Below are 19,089 nucleotides of genomic sequence, written 5' to 3'. Positions count from 1 at the left end.
TGCATAAACTCACAACCAATTACACACCTGCAAATCAGTCAGCTGTTGCTGTATCCGTAATACGCCGACAGGGAGAAGTTTGTATTTACACGATGAGTCGGGTGTGTTTTGACCTTTGCCGAACCCCTGAGGCCGACTCACCGAACCCAGGTTAAGAACCACTGGTCTTGACCAAATAATGTTACTGAAATTTAAGCAACTCCATCTTTCATCAATTATCTACAAACTTTGGAAATTCAATGTCCAATAACTACTGAAGTTGGCACCAAAAGATTCCAGTTATTTGATGAAATATTGTATTATGATAAGATTATTTGGTTAAGACAATGCATGGTATGCTACTTTATGATCTTTCCAGGAAAGGATTTGAGGATAACACCAGCATCTTATTGTAATTCCATCTTTCATCAAATAACTAAGATATTTTTAGCGCAAACTTCAGGTGAAATATTTTTCTTCCCCAAATTTCCTTAAAAAAAACCATCAGCACACAGCATATCATACGGTCTCTTATAGCTGTGATGGCCGAGAGGTTAAGGCGTTGGACTCGAAATCCAATGGGATCTTCCCGCCCAGGTTCGAACCCTGCTCACAGCGACAATGTTTACTTCTTTAGTGTGCCGTTTCTCAAACTTTTTCTCAGAACTGCTTTCAGCATACCATGCACTGTCATGACCAAATAATGTTACTTAAATTTAAGCAACTCCATCTTTCATCAATTATCTACAAACTTTGGCAATTCAATATCCAATAACTACTGAATTTGGCACCAAAAGATTGCAGTTATTTGATGACATGTTTTATTATGATAAGATTATTTGGTTAAGACAATGCATGGTATGCTGCTTTATGTTCTTTCCAGGAAAGGATTTGAGGATAACACCAGCATCTTATTGTAATTCCATCTTTCATCAAATAACTACAATATTTTTTGCGCAAACTTCAGGTGAAATATTTTTCTTCCCCAAATTTCCTTAAAAAAAAAACCATCAGCACACAGCATATCATTCAGTCTCTTACAGCTGTGATGGCCGAGAGGTTAAGGCGTTGGACTCGAAATCCAATGGGATCTTCCCGCGCAGGTTCGAACCCTGCTCACAGCGACAATATCTTCTTTTTTAGTGTGCCGTTTCTCAAACTTCTTCTCAGAACTGCTTTCAGCATACCATGCACTGTCATGACCAAATAATGTTACTTAAATTTAAGCAACTCCATCTTTCATCAATTATCTACAAAATTTGGAAATTCAATGTCCAATAACTACTGAAGTTGGCACCAAAAGATTGCAGTTATTTGATGAAATATTGTATTATGATAAGATTATTTGGTTAAGACAATGCATGGTATGCTACTTTATGATCTTTCCAGGAAAGGATTTGAGGATAACACCAGCATCTTATTGTAATTCCATCTTTCATCAAATAACTAAGATATTTTTAGCGCAAACTTCAGGTGAAATATTTTTCTTCCCCAAATTTCCCTAAAAAAAAACCATCAGCACACAGCATATCATACAGTCTCTTACAGCTGTGATGGCCGAGAGGTTAAGGCGTTGTACTCGAAATCCAATGGGATCTTCCCACGCAGGTTCGAACCCTGCTCACAGCGACAATATTTTCTTTTTTAGTGTGCCGTTTCTCAAACTTCTTCTCAGAACTGCTTTCAGCATACCATGCACTGTCATGACCAAATAATGTTACTTAAATTTAAGCAACTCCATCTTTCATCAATTATCTACAAAATTTGGATATTCAATGTCCAATAACTACTGAAGTTGGCACCAAAAGATTGCAGTTATTTGATGAAATGTTGTATTATGATAAGATTATTTGGTTAAGACAATGCATGGTATGCTGCTTTATGTTCTTTCCAGGAAAGGATTTGAGGATAACACCAGCATCTTATTGTAATTCCATCTTTCATCAAATAACTACAATATTTTTAGCGCAAACTTCAGGTGAAATATTTTTCTTCCCCAAATTTCCTTAAAAAAAAAACCATCAGCACACAGCATATCATTCAGTCTCTTACAGCTGTGATGGCCGAGAGGTTAAGGCGTTGGACTCGAAATCCAATGGGATCTTCTCGCGCAGGTTTGAACCCTGCTCACAGCGACAATGTTTACTTTTTTAGTGTGCCGTTTCTCAAACTTCTTCTCAGAACTGCTTTCAGCATACCATGCACTGTCATGACCAAATAATGTTACTTAAATTTAAGCAACTCCATCTTTCATCAATTATCTACAAACTTTGGAAATTCAATGTTCAATAACTACTGAAGTTGGCACCAAAAGATTGCAGTTATTTGATGAAATATTGTATTATGATAAGATTATTTGGTTAAGACAATGCATGGTATGCTGCTTTATGTTCTTTCCAGGAAAGGATTTGAGGATAACACCAGCATCTTATTGTAATTCCATCTTTCATCAAATAACTACAATATTTTTAGCGCAAACTTCAGGTGAAATATTTTTCTTCCCCAAATTTCCTTTAAAAAAAATGACAGCACACAGCATATCATGCAGTCTCTTATAGCTGTGATGGCCGAGAGGTTAAGGCGTTGGACTCGAAATACAATGGGATCTTCCCGCGCAGGTTCGAATCCTGCTCACAGCGACAATGTTTACTTCTTTAGTGTGCCGTTTCTCAAACTTTTTCTCAGAACTGCTTTCAGCATACCATGCACTGTCATGACCAAATAATGTTACTTAAATTTAAGCAACTCCATCTTTCATCAATTATCTACAAACTTTGGCAATTCAATATCCAATAACTACTGAATTTGGCACCAAAAGATTGCAGTTATTTGATGACATATTTTATTATGATAAGATTATTTGGTTAAGACAATGCATGGTATGCTGCTTTATGTTCTTTCCAGGAAAGGATTTGAGGATAACACCAGCATCTTATTGTAATTCCATCTTTCATCAAATAACTACAATATTTTTAGCGCAAACTTCAGGTGAAATATTTTTCTTCCCCAAATTTCCTCAAAAAAAAAACCATCAGCACACAGCATATCATGCAGTCTCTTACAGCTGTGATGGCCGAGAGGTTAAGGCGTTGGACTCGAAATCCAATGGGATCTTCCCGCGCAGGTTCGAACCCTGCTCACAGCGACTTCTTTAGTGTGCCGTTTATCAAACTTCTTCTCAGAACTGCTTTCAGCATACCATGCACTGTCATGACCAAATAATGTTACTTAAATTTAAGCAACTCCATCTTTCATCAATTATCTACAAAATTTGGAAATTCAATCTCCAATAACTACTGAAGTTGGCACCAAAAGATTGCAGTTATTTGATGAAATATTGTATTATGATAAGATTATTTGGTTAAGACAATGCATGGTATGCTGCTTTATGTTCTTTCCAGGAAAGGATTTGAGGATAACACCAGCATCTTATTGTAATTCCATCTTTCATCAAATAACTAAGATATTTTTAGCGCAAACTTCAGGTGAAATATTTTTCTTCCCCAAATTTCCTTAAAAAAAAAACCATCAGCACACAGCATATCATACAGTCTCTTACAGCTGTGATGGCCGAGAGGTTAAGGCGTTGGACTCGAAATCCAATGGGATCTTCTCGCGCAGGTTCGAACCCTGCTCACAGCGACAATGTTTACTTTTTTAGTGTGCCGTTTCTCAAACTTCTTCTCAGAACTGCTTTCAGCATACCATGCACTGTCATGACCAAATAATGTTACTTAAATTTAAGCAACTCCATCTTTCATCAATTATCTACAAACTTTGGAAATTCAATGTTCAATAACTACTGAAGTTGGCACCAAAAGATTGCAGTTATTTGATGAAATATTGTATTATGATAAGATTATTTGGTTAAGACAATGCATGGTATGCTGCTTTATGCTCTGTAAGTAAGAGTTGGACATTAATGCTGTGAACAAGGTCCCAAGTCGAGGGCTTATCCTCTCTCAGCCGACCTCAAATGTAGTACAGGCCAGTGCATGATATGCTGCATGCCGCGATTTAAAAGAAAAATACAATTAAAAACTAAACATTGGACCTGAAATTTGCACCAAAAAATAGCAGTCATTTGATGAACTATTGGATTACAGAAGGATTTTTTTGGTCAAGACCATGCATGATATGCTGTTTTACGTCCGTTTTTGATCCAAGGAGAAGAAGATTTGAGCAACTACGCTGTTGAGTGTTTTTTTTTTTGTAAACACTGTACATTCTAGAAGTGATGTACAAACCAGTGCATTCAGCTAGTAGTATGCAGCATATCATGCACTGTTGTGTATGTCATTTCGGGAATGTGGAACGATTGACTCCCCCCCAAAGAGGCTGTGATGGCCGAGAGGTTAAGGCATTGGACTCTCCCTGCGCAGGTTAGAACCCTGCTCACAGCATTTATGTTCAATTCCTACTTACAAAGCAGCATACCATGCATTGTCTTGACCAAAAGATCTCAATTCATCAATGAACTGCAGTGTGTTTGGTGCAAGTTTTAGGTTTAACAGTTGTTCCCCCCTTAATCTTCTTCCAAATGGCAGCATGCAGCCTACCATGCACTGTCTTGACCAAGTAATGTCATTCCAGCTTTCATCAAGTGTCTGCAAATGTTGACACATTTCTGGTGTTCTGTCTACCCCCCCCCCTCCATTTTTCCATCTACATGGCATGAAGCAGCATACCATGCATTGTCTAGACCAAAATATTTTTTGGTAATTCTACCTTTTAGCAAATATCTGCAGTGTTTTCGGTGCAAATTTCAGGTCCAATGAGGTATTTTCTCTTCATTTCCTTCCAACTAGCAGCATGCAGCATATCATGCACTGCCACTTCTGGGATGTAGAAAAATTTGTGTAACTACTCAAGGCTGTGATGGCCGAGAGGTTAAGGCGTTGGACTCGAAATCCAATGGGATTGTCCCGCGCAGGTTCGAACCCTGCTCACAGCGTTTATCTTCTTACTCGTGCGGTTGCTCAATTCTTCTTCAGAATATATATCAGGAACATAAAAGGACCTAAAGCAGCATATCATGCATTGTCTTGTCCACATAAAATTGTTGTAACTCAATGCTCCTTCGAAACAGCATATCATACATTGGCTTGTCATCATTTGTTGAATTTTAAATTGTTTTTAAGATTTTAAAAAAGGCTGGGATGTCCTAGTTTTGAAAGGCGTTGGACTTGGAATCAGGGTTTGAACCCTGCTCACAGCGTAAATGTCAAATTTTTACTTACAAAGTATAAAGCAGCATACCATGCATTGTCTTGACCAAAATATATAATTTTATTTCAATGTTTCATCAAATAACTGCAATGGTTTTGGTGCAAATTTCAGGTATAATGTTTTTTTTTGTTCATTCATTTCCTTCCAAATAGCTGCATGCAGCATATCATGCACTAGCGTTTAGGTCATTTCCGGAATGTAGAACTATTTCTGTTTCTAAAGAAGCTGAGATGACTTACAAGTTCGGACTTGGACTTAAGATCCATTGGGATCCTCTTGCCCAGGTTAGGACCCTGTTCTCACTTTTAATGTCAAATTCTTACTTACAGAGCCTATTGCAGCATATCATGCATTTTCTTGACCAACATTTCTTATAGTAATTTAATGTTTTATCAAATAATTGCAATATTTTTGGTTCAACCTTTAGGTCCAATCTTCTCATTTTCCCTTAATTTCCTGAGAAATAACAACATGCAGCATAGCATGCACTGTTTTTTTCATAATTTCTTAAACTTATAACTATTTTGTAGACAAGCATCATGTGCTGTGATGGCCGAGAGGTTAAGGCGTTGGATTTGAAATCCAATGGGATCTTCCCGCGTAGGTTCGAACCCTGCTCACAGCGTCATTGTCTGGCTTTTACTTACAAGCATAAAGCAGCATACCATGCATTGTCTTGACCACAATATCTTATTATATTTCAATGTTTCATCAAATATCTGCAATAGTTTTGGTGCAAATTTCAAGTCAATTCTTTTTTTGTCCATTAATATTCTTCCAAATTGAAGCCTGCAGCATACCATGCATTGTCTTGACCACACGGTCTTACTGTAAGTCATTGTTTTATTAAATAACTGCAATGTTTTTGGTGAAAATATCAGGTCCAATCTTTTATTTGTCCTTCCTTTAGTTCGAAACAGCAACATGCAGCATATCATGCACTGGCGTGTCATCATTTGTGGAATTTTAAGTTGTTTTTAAGATTCAAAAAAAGGCTGGGATGTCCGAGTTTTGAAAGGCATTAGACTTGGAATCAAGGTTCGAAACCTGCTCACAGCGTAAATGTCTAATTCTTACTAAATATAAAGCAGCATACCATGCATTGTCTTGACCAAAATATATAATTGTATTTCAATCTTTCATCAAATAACTGCAATGGTTTTTGTGCAAATTTCAGGTGTAATGTTTTTATTTGTCCATTCATTTCCTTCCAAATAGCTGCATGCAGCATATCATGCAATAGCATTTAGGTCATTTCCGGAAGGTAGAATTATTTCTGTTTCTAAAGAGGCTGAGATGGCTTACAAGTTAGGAGTTGGACTTAAGATCCATTGGGATCTTCTTGCCCAGGTTAGGACCCTGTTCTCACTTTTAATGTCAAATTCTTACTTACAGAGCCTATTGCAGCATATCATGCATTGTCTTGACCAAAATGTCTTATAGTAATTTAATGTTTTATCCAATGATTGCAATATTCTTGGTTCAACCTTCAGGTCCAATCTTCTCATTTTTCCTTAATTTCCTGAGAAATAACAACATGCAGCATAGCGTGCACAGTTTTTTTAAACTTATAAGTATTTTGTAGACAAACATCCTGTGCTGTGATGGCCGAGAGGTTAAGGCGTTGGATTTGAAATCCAATGGGATCTTCCCGCGTAGGTTCGAACCCTGCTCACAGCGTCGATGTCTGCCTTTTACTTACAAGCATAAAGCAGCATACCATGCATTGTCTTGACCACAATATTGTATTGTATTTCAATGTTTCATCAAATATCTGCAATAGTTTTGGTGCAAATTTCAAGTCAATTCTTTTTTTGTCCATTAATATTCTTCCAAATTGAAGCCTGCAGCATACCATGCATTGTCTTGACCACACGGTCTTACTGTAAGTCATTGTTTTATTAAATAACTGCAATGTTTTTGGTGAAAATATCAGGTCCAATCTTTTGTTTGTCCTTCCTTTAGTTCGAAACAGCAACATGCAGCATATCATGCACTGGCGTGTCATCATTTGTGGAATTTTAAGTTGTTTTTAAGATTCAAAAAATGGCTGGGATGTCCGAGTTTTTAAAGGTGTTGAACTCGGAATCAGTGTTCGAACCCTGCTCACAGCGTAAATGTCTAATTCTTTCATACAAAGTATAAAGCAGCATACCATGCATTGTCTTGACCAAATTATCTCATCGTATTTCAATGTTTCATCAAATAACTGCAATGGTTTTGGTGCAAATTTCAGGTGTAATGTTTTTTTTTGTTCATTCATTTCCTTCCAAATAGCTGCATGCAGCATATCATGCACTAGCGTTCAGGTCATTTCCGGAATGTAGAACTATTTCTGTTTCTAAAAAAGCCGAGATGGCTTACAAGTTAGGACTTGGACTTAAGTTCCATTGGGATCTTCTTGCCCAGGTTAGGACCCTGTTCTCACTTTTAATGTCAAATTCTTACTTACAGAGCCTATTGCAGCATATCATGCATTGTCTTGACCAAAATATCTTATAGTAATTTAATGTTTTTTCCAATAATTACAATATTTTTAGTTCAACCTTCAGTTTCAATCTTCTCATTTTTCCTTAATTTCCTGAGAAATAACAACATGCAGCATAGCATGCACTGTTTTTTTCATAATTTCTTAAACTTATAACTATTTTGTAGACATGCATCCTGTGCTGTGATGGCCGAGAGGTTAAGGCGTTGGATTTGAAATCCAATGGGATCTTCCCGCGTAGGTTCGAACCCTGCTCACAGCGTCAATATCCGGCCTTTATTTACAAGCATAAAGCAGCATACCATGCATTGTCTTGACCACAATATTTCATTGTATTTCAATGTTTCATCAAATATCTGCAATAGTTTTGGTGCAAATTTCAAGTCAATTCTTTTTTTGTCGATTAATATTCTTCCAAATTGAAGTGTGCAGCATACCATGCATTGTCTTGACCAAAATATCTTACTGTAAGACATTGTTTTATTAAATAACTGCAATGTTTTTGTTGCAAATTTCAGGTCCAATTTTTTATTTGTCCTTCCTTTCCTTCGAAACAGCAACATGCAGCATATCATGCACTAGCGTGTCATCATTTGTGGAATTTTAAGTTGTTTTTAAGATTCAAAAAAAGACAGGGATGTCCGAGTTTTTAAAGGTGTTGAACTCGGAATCAGGGTTCGAACCCTGCTCACAGCGTAAATGTCTAATTCTTACTTACAAAGTATAAAGCAGCATACCATGCATTGTCTTGACCAAAATATATAATTGTATTTCAATGTTTCATCAAATATCTGCAATAGTTTTGGTGCAAATTTCAAGTCAATATTTTTTTTGTCCATTAATATTCTTCCAAATTGAAGCGTGCAGCATACCATGCATTGTCTTGACCAAAACATCTTACTGTATGTCATTGTTTTAGGAAATAACTGCAATGCTTTTGGTCTAATCTTTTATTTGTCTTTCTTTTCCTTCAAAACAGCAACATGCAGCATATCATGCACTATCTTGTCATCATTTGTGGAATTTTGATATGTTTTTATGATTCAAAAAAAGTTTGTGATGTCCGAGATGGAAAGGCTTTGGACTGGGAATAAGAGTTCAAACCCCTGCTCACAGCGTAAATGTCTAATTCTTACTTAGAAAGTATAAAGCAGCATACCCTGCATTGTCTTGACCAAAATATTTTATTCTATTTCCATGTTTCATCAAATAATTGCCATATTTTTCGTGCAACTTTCAGGTCCACACTTCTTATTTTTCCTTTACTAAGAAATAACAGCATGTAGCATATCATGCGGTGTCTTGTCATCATTTCTTAAATTCCTAACTAGTTTTGAGACATAAAAGGCTGTTTTGTGATGGCTGAGAGGGTAAAGCATTGGATTTGAAATCAAATGGGATCTTCCAGCATGTGTTTGAACCCTGCCCACAGCGTCAGTGTCCAGTTTTTACTTACAAGCATAAAGCAGCATACCATGCATTGTCTTGACCAAAATATCTTATTGTATTTTAATGTTTCATCAAATATCTGCAATAGTTTTGGTGCAAATTTCAGGTCAATTCTTTTTTTTGTACATTAATATCCTTCCAAATTGAAGCGGGCAGCATACCATGCATTGTCTTGACCAACTGTAAGTCATTGTTTTATTAAATAACTGCAATTTTTTTGCTGCAAATTTCAGGTCCAATCTTTTATTTGTCTTTCCTTTCCTTCAAAACAGCAACATGCAGCATATCATGCACTAGCGTGTCATCATTTGTGGGATTTTAAATTGTTTCTAAGATTCAAAAAAAGGCTGTGATGTCCGAGATTTAAGTGTTCGATCCCTGCTCACAGCGTAAATGTCTAATGCTTACTTACAGGGCATAATGCAGCATATCATGCATTGTCTTGAACAAAATATCTTATAGTAATTTAATGTTTTATCATATAATTGCCATAATTTTGGTGCAACTTTAAGGTCCCAGCTTCTTATTTTTCCTTAACTTAGAAATAACAGCATGCAGCATATCATGCAGTGTCTTGTCATCATTTCTTAAATTTTCAACTAGTTTCTAGAGAATAAAGATTGTTTTGTGATGGCCAAGAGGTTAAAGCGTTGGATTTGAAATCAAATGGAATCTTCCAGCATGTGTTTGAACCCTGCTCACACCGTCAATGTCTAGTTTTTACTTACAAGCATAAAGCAGCATACCATGCATTGTCTTGACCAAAATATATTATTGTATTTTAATGTTTCATCAAATATCTGCAATAGTTTTGGTGCAAATTTCAAGTAAATTCTTTTTTGTCCATTAATATCCTTCCAAATTGAAGCGTGCAGCATACCATGCATTGTCTTGACCAAAAGATCTTACTGTAAGTCATTGTTTTATTAAATAACTGCAATGTTTTTGGTGCAAATTTCCGGTCTAATCTTTAATTTGTCTTTTTTTCCCTTCAAAACAGCAACATGCAGCATATCATGCACTGGCTTGTCATCATTTGTGGAATTTTTAATTGTTTTTAAGTTTTGAAAAAAAGGCTGTGATGTCCGAGATGTAAAGGCGTTGGACTGGGGATCACGGTTCGAACCCCTGCTCACAGCGTAAATGTCTAATTCTTACTTACAAAGTATAAAGCAGCATACCATGCATTGTCTTGACCAAAATATCTCATTGTATTTCCATGTTTCATCAAATAATTGCCATATTTTTGGTGCAACTTTCAGGTCCAAGCTTCTTATTTTTCCTTTACTTTGAAATAACAGCATGCAGCATATCATGCAGTGTCTTGTCATCATTTCTTAAATTCCTAACTAGTTTCGAGACATAAAAGGCTGTTTTGTGATGGCTGAGAGGTTAAAGCATTGGATTTGAAATCAAATAGGATCTTACAGCATGTGTTTGAACCCTGCTCACACAGTCAATGTCTAGTTTTTACTCAAAAGCATAAAGCAGCATACCATGCATTGTCTTGACCAAAACATATTGTTGTATTTCAATGTTTCATAAAATATCTTCAATGGTGTTACTGCAAATTTCAGGTCTAATATTTTTTTTGTCCATTCATTTCCTTCCAAATAGCAGCGTACAGCATATCATGCACTAGTGTGTAGGTAATTTCCGGAATGTACAACTATTTCTATTTCTAAAGAGGCTGAGATAGCTTACAGGTTACGACTTAGACTTAAGTTCCAATAGGATCTTCTTACTCAGGTTGGGACCTTGTCTCACTTTTTGTGTCAAATTCTTATTTACAGAGTATATTGCAGCATATCATGCATTGTCTTGACAAAAATATCTTACAGTAATTCAATGCGATTGTAGCTGAGATAGGCGTCAGCGCCCCCTGCGACCCCAAAAGGGAATAAGCGGTAGAAAATGGATGGATGGATGTTTTATCAAATAATTGCAATATTTTTGGTTCATTTTTCAGGTCCTATCTTCTTATTTTTCCTTAATTCCGTCCGGAATAACGCAATGCAGCATATCATGCCCTCTCTTGTCATTTTACTTGTGCTGTGATGGCCGAGCGGTTAAGGCGTTGGATTTGAAATCCAATGGGATCTTCCCGCGCAGGTTCGAACCCTCCTCACAGCGTCATTGTCCAGTTTTTACTTACAAACATAGAGCAGCACACTGTCAAATAGCAGCATGCAGCATATCATGCACTTTGAAGGTGTTTTTTTTCGGCTCCAATAACTCGACACTGTCGCTTTAAGAGCAGACACTTCTGCTATCCATTGGCTTTTATTGGGCTACATAAAATGAGCAACATTACGTAACTGGGGGTCAGCAGATCCTCTAATTTGCACATCAAAGCGTTTGAAGCATATTTTCTACTGTTATTGATCACATGCATCCTGTTGGACCTGACAGCGCAGGCCTGAGCCCGACTCAGGCGGACCCCTGACACTGTAAGGTAATCCCCCGACCAATGCCGCGGCCATCATTGAAACCGGACGCTCTTTGGTGTGTCACTTTGGGTTTGTCGCCTGGCGAGGGTAAGGAGACGCATTGAAGACAGATGTGCAGACTGGAGGACGGGAGGTGGCAGAGGACGGACGGGCGGACGCCGGGGGACAAAAGTGGGAATGTTTTGGATGGACAGGTTTGGATGGAGGATAAATGGTTGGATGGGTAGACAGCGGGAGGCCGAGGTGAGGCCGGCTTGTGGGTTTTTCACAGCCAGACCATTAGTTTCTAAGACGAGTAACAAGCTGCAGATGTCAGCTATTAGCTCGTATTGTGTGTGTGTGTGTGTGTGTGTGTGTGTGTGTGAGATGTCCTACAAAGAGAAGCACTACAAATTGCGACACAAACATGTCTCATGTGACATGTTTAATAACACTCTTTATTCCATCCATCCATTTTCTACCGCTTATTCCCTTTTGGGGTCGCGGGGGGCGCTGGCGCCTATCTCAGCTACAACCCAATTTGAGACAGTGCATGATATGCTGCTCTTAGAGAGTATCACTGTTTATTCCAACAACACAATTTGAGACACTGCGATGAGGTGGCGACTTGTCCAGGGTGTACCCTGCCTTCCGCCCGATTGTAGCTGAGATAGGCGCCAGCGCCCCCCGCGACCCCGAAAGGGAATAAGCGGTAGAAAATGGATGGATGGATGGACAATTTGAGACAGTGCATGATATGCCGCTCTTCAAGAGTATCACTTTCTATTCCAACAACACAATTTGAGACAGTGCATGATATGCTGCTCTTCAAGAGTATCACTTTCTATTCCAATAACACAATTTGAGACAGTGCATTATATGCTGCTCTTAGAGAGTATCACTGTTTATTCCAAAAACACAATTTGAGACAGTGCATGATATGCTGCTCTTAGAGAGTATCACTGTTTATTCCAACAACACAATTTGAGACAGTGCATGATATGCTGCTCTTAGAGAGTATCACTGTTTATTCCAACAACACAATTTGAGACAGTACATGATATGCTGCTCTTCAAGAGTATCACTTTCTATTCCAATAACACAATTTGAGACAGTGCATGATATGCTGCTCTTAGAGAGTATCACTGTTTATTCCAAAAACACAATTTGAGACAGTGCATGATATGCTGCTCTTAGAGAGTATCACTGTTTATTCCAACAACACAATTTGAGACAGTACATGATATGCTGCTCTTCAAGAGTATCACTGTTTATTCCAATAACACAATTTGTGACAGTGCATGATATGCTGCTCTTCAAGAGTATCACTGTTTATTCCAGTAACACAATTTGAGACATTGCATGATATGCTGCTCTTCTGTTTATTCCAATAAAACACTTTGAGACAGTGCATGATATGCTGCTCTTCGAGAGTATCACGGTTTATTCCAATAACACAATTTGAGACAGTGCATGATATGCTGCTCTTCGAGAGTATCACTGTTTATTCCAATAACACAATTTGAGACAGTGCATGATATGCGGCTCTTCGAGAGTATCACTGTTTATTCCAATAAAACACTTTGAGACAGTGTATGATATGCAGCTCTTCGATGGATGCTGTGATATTACTGTTTATTGCAATTACACACATTGAGTCAGTGCATGATATGCTGCTCTTTGAAAGTATCACTGTTTATTCCAATAACACAATTTGAGACAGTGCATGATATGCTGCTCTTCGATGGATGCTGTGATATCAGTTTATTCCAATAACACATTTTGAGACAGTGCATGATATGCTGCTCTTAGAGAGTATCACTGTTTATTCCAACAACACAATTTGAGACAGTGCATGATATGCCGCTCTTCGAGAGTATCACTGTTTATTCCAATAGCACAATTTGAGACAGTACATGATATGCTGCTCTTCAAGAGTATCACTGTTTATTCCAATAACACAATGTGTGACAGTGCATGATATGCTGCTCTTCAAGAGTATCACTGTTTATTCCAGTAACACAATTTGAGACAGTGCATGATATGCTGCTCTTCTGTTTATTCCAATAAAACACTTTGAGACAGTGCATGATATGCTGCTCTTCGAGAGTATCACTGTTTATTCCAATAACACAATTTCAGACAGTGCATGATATGCTGCTCTTCGAGAGTATCACTGTTTATTCCAATAACACAATTTGAGACAGTGCATGATATGCGGCTCTTCGAGAGTATCACTGTTTATTCCAATAAAACACTTTGAGACAGTGTATGATATGCAGCTCTTCGATGGATGCTGTGATATTACTGTTTATTGTAATTACACACATTGAGTCAGTGCATGATATGCTGCTCTTTGAAAGTATCACTGTTTATTCCAATAACACAATTTGAGACAGTGCATGATATGCCGCTCTTCAAGAGTATCACTTTCTATTCCAATAACACAATTTGAGTCAGTGCATGATATGCTGCTCTTCGAGAGTATCACTGTTTATTCTAATAACACAATTTGAGACAGCGCATGATATGCTGCTTTTCGAAAGTATCACTGTTTATTCCAATAACACACTTTGAGACAGTGCATGATATGCTGCTCTTCGATGGATGCTGCGATATCACTGTTTATTCCAACAAGACAATTTTAGACAGTACATATAATGCTGCTGGGATATCACTGTTTATTCCAACAACACAGTTTGAGTCAGTGCATGATATGCTGCTCTTCGAGAGTATCACTGTTTATTCCAATAACACACTCTGAGACAGTGCATGATATGCTGCTCTTCGAGAGTGTCACTGTTTATTCCAATAACCCACGTTGAGACAGTGCATGATATACTGCTGCGATATCACTGTTTACTCCAATAACACAATTTGAGACAGTGCATGATATGCTGCTCTTCAAGAGTATCACTGTTTATTACAATAACACAATTTCAGACAGTGCATGATATGCTGCTGTGATGTCACTGTTTATTCCAAAAATATAATTTCAGACAGTGCATGATATGCTGCTCTTCGGGGGATGCTGTGATGTCACTGTTTATTCCAATAACACAATTTGAGACAGTACATGATATGCTGCTCTTCGGGGGATGCTGTGATATCACTGTTTATTCCAACAACACAAGTTGAGACAGTGCATGATATGCTGCTCGTTGGGGGATGCTGTGATGTCATTGTTTATTCCAATAACACAATTTGAGACAGTACATGATATGCTGCTCTTCCAGGATGGCTGTGATATCACTGTTCCTTCTAATAACACAGACTGAGACAGTGCATGATATGCTGCTCTTCGGGTGATGCTGTGATATCACTGCTTACATGTTAACCTTTTTAACTTCTATAAAAAAGCAAGGGATTTGATGAAAGATGGAAAAGTAAGAGCAAGCTCTAGTCAAGACAGTGTATGGTATGCTAAGCCACTAAAGGAACGCTGTGAGCAGGGTTCGAACCTGCGCGGGAAGATCCCATTGGATTTCGAGTCCAACGCCTTAACCTCTCGGCCATCACAGCCACACTGAATGTGACTCTCGGCCCAACATTCAAGCTAGTGCATGATATGCTGCACATATTTCTGTTAAGCTGCTGGACGTGAAATTTCCACACGCAAAAGACATGCAGACAACTGATGAAAGCTGGAATAGCAATAAGACTCTTTGGGCCAAGAGAATGCATGATATGCTGCATGGTGGTATGTAGAAAAAAGGAGAGGAAATAGATTATTGGACCTGGAATCTGAACAAGGACAATTACAAACAATTAATAAATCTTGAAGTATAGTAACAATTTTGGTCAAGACAGTGCATGATATGCTGCATGCGGTGATGTTGTAGGCAAGGATAAAAAAAAAAAAAGGACAATGGATATGAAACCCGTGCCAAAATGTGTCTTCAATTGGTGAAAGATGAGAGTTTACATTTTTTGGTCAAGACAGTGCATGATAGGCTGCATGGGATGTGCTACATGTGACTACGCAGAAAGGGGAACAAGAGAAAACAAAGGGCTTGTTTTTGGACGGAGATGGTCTCCATTTGTCCATGAATTCTAATAACTGCACGTGGTCAAGAGAATGCATGATATGCTGCATGCTGCTACACTGAAAAGAGGAACAGAAGGTAAGATCTGACAACATATTACTGAATTGAAGTGGATTATATGTTAAAGAGAGTGCATGATATGCTGTTTCCTGCTATGTGTCAATGAGCTCGGAAAGATAGGTGGAAAAAAAGTCCAACACCTTAACTTCAAAGCCTTTGCAGCCACCACCTGACACATTCTTTGGCCAAGACAATGCATGATATGCTGCATTCTCTACAAAATGCTAAGTTTGCACATAATTGGAAGCCGTCATCTCAAAACAACGATAAATCATACAAAAACATTTGCGTAAAATACCATTTAACACATACTGAAGCTTACGCGTCAGAACGAAAACCAAACGCCAGTGCATGATATGCTGCGTGCTGCTATTAATGGGGGAAATCAAGGAAAAATAAACCATTAGACTGGAAATTTGCTCAAAATATATTGCAGTTATTTAATGAAAGATTGAATAAAAATAAGATTTTTGGGTCAAGACAATGCATGCTATGCTGCTTTACGTTCTGTAGCTGTGGTAAGGAAAAATAAAAAGTAAACGGACATTTGCCAACATTTGCAAGCTAGAGTTACTGGAATTTCAGCAACGCTATTTGGTCAAGACAGGGCATGATATGTTGCGTTATGATCTGTAGGTCTATAAAAATTAAATGAAATTGAAAATAATAAATGCGATGAGGTGGCGACTTGTCCAGGGTGTACCCCGCCTTCCGCCCGATTGTAGCTGAGATAGGCGCCAGCGCCCCCCGCGACCCCGAAAGGGAATAAGCGGTAGAAAATGGATGGATGGAAATCAAATTAAAGAAAAAACAGACATTGGAACTGACATTTGCCAACTGTTGCAGACAATGGATGAAATCTGGATTTACTGAAATTTCAGCAACATTATTTGGTCAAGACAGTGCATGATATGTTGCGTTATGCTCTGTAGGTGTAAAAAAATAAAAATGGTTTAAAAAAAACAAACAGTCAAAGGACCTGATATTTGCCAACATTTGCAGGCAATGGATGAAAGCTGGAGTTACCGGAATTTCAGCAACAATATTTGGTCAAGACAGTGCATGATATGCTGCTTTATGCTCTGGAGGTGTGAAAAAAAACTAACAAAAAAAAAATTAAAACAGACATCGCACCTGACATTTGCAGACAATGGATGAAAGCTGGAATTGCTGGAATTTCAGCAACATTATTTAGTCAAGACACTGCATGATATGCTGCTTTATGCTCTGTAGGTGTAAAAATACACACACACAAAAAAAAATAAAAACAGACATCGGACCTGATATTTGCCAATATTTGCAGACAATGGATGAAAACTGGAGTTACTGGAATTTCAGCAACATTATTTGGTCAAGACAGTGCATGATATGCTACTTTGAGCCCTGTAAGTGTAAATAAATAAATAAATAATAAATAAAGAAAGAAAAAACTGACATTGTACCTAACTTTTGCCAAGACTTGCAGAAAATTGATGAATGCTGGAGTTACTGGAGTTTAAGCAACATGATTTGGTCAAGACAGTGCATGATATGCTGCTTTGTGCTCTGTTGGTGTAAAAACACAAAATTTAGATAAAAAATAAAAAGAGACATCGGACCTGACATTTGCCAAAATTTGCAGACAATAGATGAAAGCTGGAGTTACTGGAATTTCAGCGACATAATTTGGTCAAGAAAGTGCATGATATGCTACTTTGAGCTCTGTAAGTGTAAATAAATAAATAAATAAAAAAACTGACATTGGACCTGACTTTTGCCAACACTTGCAGAAAATTGATGAAAGCTGGAGTAACTGGAATTTCAGCAACATTATTTGGTCAAGACAGTGCATGATATGCTGTTTATGCTTTGTAGGTGTAAAAAATAAAACAAATACAAAAATAAAAACTGACATTGGACCTGACATTTGCCAACATTTGCAGACAATGGATGAAAGCTGGAGTTACTGGAATTCCAGTGACATTTTTTGGTCAAGACAGTGCATGATATGCTGCTTTATGCTCTGTTGGTGTAAAAACACAAAATTTAAATAAAAAATAAAAAGAGACATCGGACCTGACATTTGCCAAAATTTGCAGACAATAGATGAAAGCTGGAGTTACTGGAATTTCAGCGACATTATTTGGTCAAGACAGTGCATGATATGCTACTTTGAGCTCTGTAAGTGTAAATAAATAAATAAATAAAAAAACTGACATTGGACCTGACTTTTGCCAACACTTGCAGAAAATTGATGAAAGCTGGAGTAACTGGAATTTCAGCAACATTATTTGGTCAAGACAGTGCATGATATGCTGTTTATGCTTTGTAGGTGTAAAAAATAAAACAAATAAAAAAATAAAAACTGACATTGGACCTGACATTTGCCAACATTTGCAGACAATGGATGAAAGCTGGAGTTACTGGAATTTCAGTGACATTTTTTGGTCAAGACAGTGCATGATATGCTATTTATGCTTTGTAAGTGTAGAAAATAAAAACAATTAAAAAAAATTCAAAACTGACATTGGACCTGACATTTGCCAACATTTGCAGACAATGGATGAAAGCTGGAGCTACTGTAATTTCAGCAACATTATTTGGTCAAGACAGTGCATGATATGCTGCTTTATGCTCTGTGGGTGTAAAATAAAAAATGAATAAAAAACAGACTTTGGACCCGACATCTGCCAACATCTGCAGACGATGGACGTAATCTGGAGTTACTGGAATTTCAGCAACATGATTTGTTCAAGACAGTGCATGATATGCTGCTTTATGCTCTGTAGGTGTAAAACAAAAAGAACAAAAAAATATATATATACATTGGACCAGAGTTGTGTCAACATTTTTCAGACAATGGACGTAATCTTAAATTACTGGAAGGTGGCGACTTGTCCAGGGTGTACCCCGCCTACTGCCCGAATGCAGCTGAGATGGGCTTCAGCACCACCCGCGACCCCAAAAAGGGACAAGCGGTAGGAAATGGATGGATGGATGAAGTTACTGGAATTTCATTATTTGGTCAAGACAGTGCATGATTTCTTGCTTTGAGCTCTGTAGGTGTAAAAAAAAAAAAAAAAAAAAAAAAAAAAAAATCAAAAAAAATTGATGAAAGCTGGAGTTACTGGAATTTCAGCAACATTATTTGACCCAAAAAGGGACAAGCAGTAGAAAATGGATGGATGAAGTTACTGGAATTTCAGTAACATTACTTGGTCATGACAGTGCTGCTATAATGAACCCAGGAAAATGTGTGGGGGAAAAAAAAAAAAGTCCAACACCTTAACCTCCAGGCCATTGCTGCCTCACTTAACACATTCTTAGGTCAAGACAATGCATGATATGCTGCAGGCTGACATGCCTCCACAAGACAAAGTCCAATGAATCCTTCCCAGAGACTCTGCAACATCAACACAAACACACAGAA

The 19,089-nt window shown here is 37.7% G+C and overlaps 1 protein-coding gene and 13 non-coding genes across 14 annotated transcripts in view; 12 read left to right on the top strand and 2 right to left on the bottom strand.

The window, feature by feature from the left end:
- Window positions 1-19,089, bottom strand: part of LOC133544315 (semaphorin-3G-like) — a 259,663-nt gene that overhangs the window by 213,743 nt on the left and 26,831 nt on the right. The window lies entirely within an intron of this gene.
- trnas-cga (transfer RNA serine (anticodon CGA)) lies at window positions 516-597 on the top strand. Its single transcript has one exon. It is a non-coding gene; the product is annotated as a tRNA-Ser (tRNA).
- On the top strand, window positions 1,022-1,103 carry trnas-cga (transfer RNA serine (anticodon CGA)). Its single transcript has one exon. It is a non-coding gene; the product is annotated as a tRNA-Ser (tRNA).
- Window positions 1,527-1,608, top strand: trnas-cga (transfer RNA serine (anticodon CGA)). The gene has a single exon. It is a non-coding gene; the product is annotated as a tRNA-Ser (tRNA).
- Window positions 2,033-2,114, top strand: trnas-cga (transfer RNA serine (anticodon CGA)). The gene has a single exon. It is a non-coding gene; the product is annotated as a tRNA-Ser (tRNA).
- Window positions 2,537-2,618, top strand: trnas-cga (transfer RNA serine (anticodon CGA)). Its single transcript has one exon. It is a non-coding gene; the product is annotated as a tRNA-Ser (tRNA).
- On the top strand, window positions 3,043-3,124 carry trnas-cga (transfer RNA serine (anticodon CGA)). The gene has a single exon. It is a non-coding gene; the product is annotated as a tRNA-Ser (tRNA).
- On the top strand, window positions 3,540-3,621 carry trnas-cga (transfer RNA serine (anticodon CGA)). Its single transcript has one exon. It is a non-coding gene; the product is annotated as a tRNA-Ser (tRNA).
- trnas-cga (transfer RNA serine (anticodon CGA)) lies at window positions 4,852-4,933 on the top strand. The gene has a single exon. It is a non-coding gene; the product is annotated as a tRNA-Ser (tRNA).
- Window positions 5,752-5,833, top strand: trnas-uga (transfer RNA serine (anticodon UGA)). Its single transcript has one exon. It is a non-coding gene; the product is annotated as a tRNA-Ser (tRNA).
- On the top strand, window positions 6,807-6,888 carry trnas-uga (transfer RNA serine (anticodon UGA)). Its single transcript has one exon. It is a non-coding gene; the product is annotated as a tRNA-Ser (tRNA).
- On the top strand, window positions 7,877-7,958 carry trnas-uga (transfer RNA serine (anticodon UGA)). Its single transcript has one exon. It is a non-coding gene; the product is annotated as a tRNA-Ser (tRNA).
- Window positions 11,197-11,278, top strand: trnas-uga (transfer RNA serine (anticodon UGA)). Its single transcript has one exon. It is a non-coding gene; the product is annotated as a tRNA-Ser (tRNA).
- trnas-cga (transfer RNA serine (anticodon CGA)) lies at window positions 15,015-15,096 on the bottom strand. The gene has a single exon. It is a non-coding gene; the product is annotated as a tRNA-Ser (tRNA).

The sequence above is a fragment of the Nerophis ophidion genome, linkage group LG27 (assembly GCF_033978795.1).
Source record: "Nerophis ophidion isolate RoL-2023_Sa linkage group LG27, RoL_Noph_v1.0, whole genome shotgun sequence".
Lineage (NCBI taxonomy): Eukaryota > Metazoa > Chordata > Actinopteri > Syngnathiformes > Syngnathidae > Nerophis > Nerophis ophidion.
This window is presented reverse-complemented; position numbering and strand designations above follow the sequence as displayed.